The sequence below is a fragment of the Gossypium hirsutum genome, chromosome D12, assembly GCF_007990345.1.
Source record: "Gossypium hirsutum isolate 1008001.06 chromosome D12, Gossypium_hirsutum_v2.1, whole genome shotgun sequence".
Taxonomy (NCBI): domain Eukaryota; kingdom Viridiplantae; phylum Streptophyta; class Magnoliopsida; order Malvales; family Malvaceae; genus Gossypium; species Gossypium hirsutum.
Genome location: NC_053448.1, coordinates 36845066 through 36846390, shown reverse-complemented (window position 1 = coordinate 36846390; position 1325 = coordinate 36845066). Strand labels below are relative to the sequence as shown.

General features: G+C 33.6%; 1 non-coding gene across 1 annotated transcript; it reads left to right on the top strand.

The window, feature by feature from the left end:
* Positions 1 to 854: 854 nt before the first annotated feature.
* On the top strand, positions 855 to 961 carry LOC121224729 (small nucleolar RNA R71). The gene has a single exon (XR_005922474.1). It is a non-coding gene; the product is annotated as a small nucleolar RNA R71 (small nucleolar RNA).
* Positions 962 to 1325: the final 364 nt, after the last annotated feature.

Below are 1325 nucleotides of genomic sequence, written 5' to 3'. Positions count from 1 at the left end.
AAATTAAACTTCATCTCTTATTCTAATGTTTTACAACATGCTAAAAAATTTTCTCTTCTATGACAACATCAAATTCTCACTCTAACATCTACTTATGGACATTAGGTATTTTACCGATTATGGAGTTTTACTCGTTTTCGCTTAAAATCGGCAAGCAAAAGTTGTTTAACATAATTTCTAGCTTCACATTCTATCATGAAACATCAAAATAAACACTTTTAACCGATGGGTATTTTTCCAAATATAAACCCTAGGTTAAATTATTGCTAGAATAGGCTAAATTAAGCTACCGGGATCTTAAAAACATAAATAACATTAAAAATGAGGCTTGGGATCACTTACTATGGAGCTTGGAAGCTTGAAAATCCTAACTATGGCTTCTCCCCTTGCTAAATTCGGCCTAATGAAGAAGATGATCAAAAATTGACTTTTAATTATTTTTTTAATTCATTTTAATAACAAAATGACTAAAATGCCCTTAATGAAAAACTTTGGAAACATGCCTAACCATGTCCATTTTTGTCCACCAACTTAACCAATGGTATAATTACCATATAAAGACCTCCAGTTTAAAATTTCATAACAATTGGACACCTCTAACATATAGAACTCAACTTTTTCACTTTTTACAATTTAGTCCTTTTGACTAAATTGAGTGCCCAAACGTCAAAATTTTTGAACGAAATTTTCAGGAAATCTTTTGGTGAAATTGTAGGCCATAGAAATATAATAAAAATAATTTTTTTCTCATCAAATTTATGGTCTCGAAACCACTGTTCCGATAACCTTAAATTTGGGCCATTACATGAATATTGAGACCAATAATGAAAGTCTCCATTTGAATGCAACAAGGAATGCCGTGATGAGGGCACTTTCGTAATAACTCCTTGAACCGCTCCCATGCCTCATATAAAGATTCTTCATCAAGTTGTTGAAATGAAGTGATTTCATTTCAGATATTGGCAGTTAAAGACGGAGGGAAATATTTCATTAAGAAACGTTCAACCAACTCTTGCCATGTAGTTATGGAACTGGACAGTAGGGAGTTCAACCACGCTTGTGCTCTATCTCTTAAGGAGTATAGAAATAGTCTGAGTCTCAAGGCGTCCTTAGTCATCCCGACTAGTTTAAATGAGTCACTCACTTCCATGAATACCCGAAGATGAAGATGTGGATCTTCAGTAGGAATCCTACTAAATTGATCATATTTTGCAACATTTGGAATATGACCGATTTCAGCTCGAATTGTTGTGCCTCGATTTCGAGTCTCTTAATACTCGAATTGAGCTAGTTGAATAGAGGAATTGTATATTGTCGAATGACAC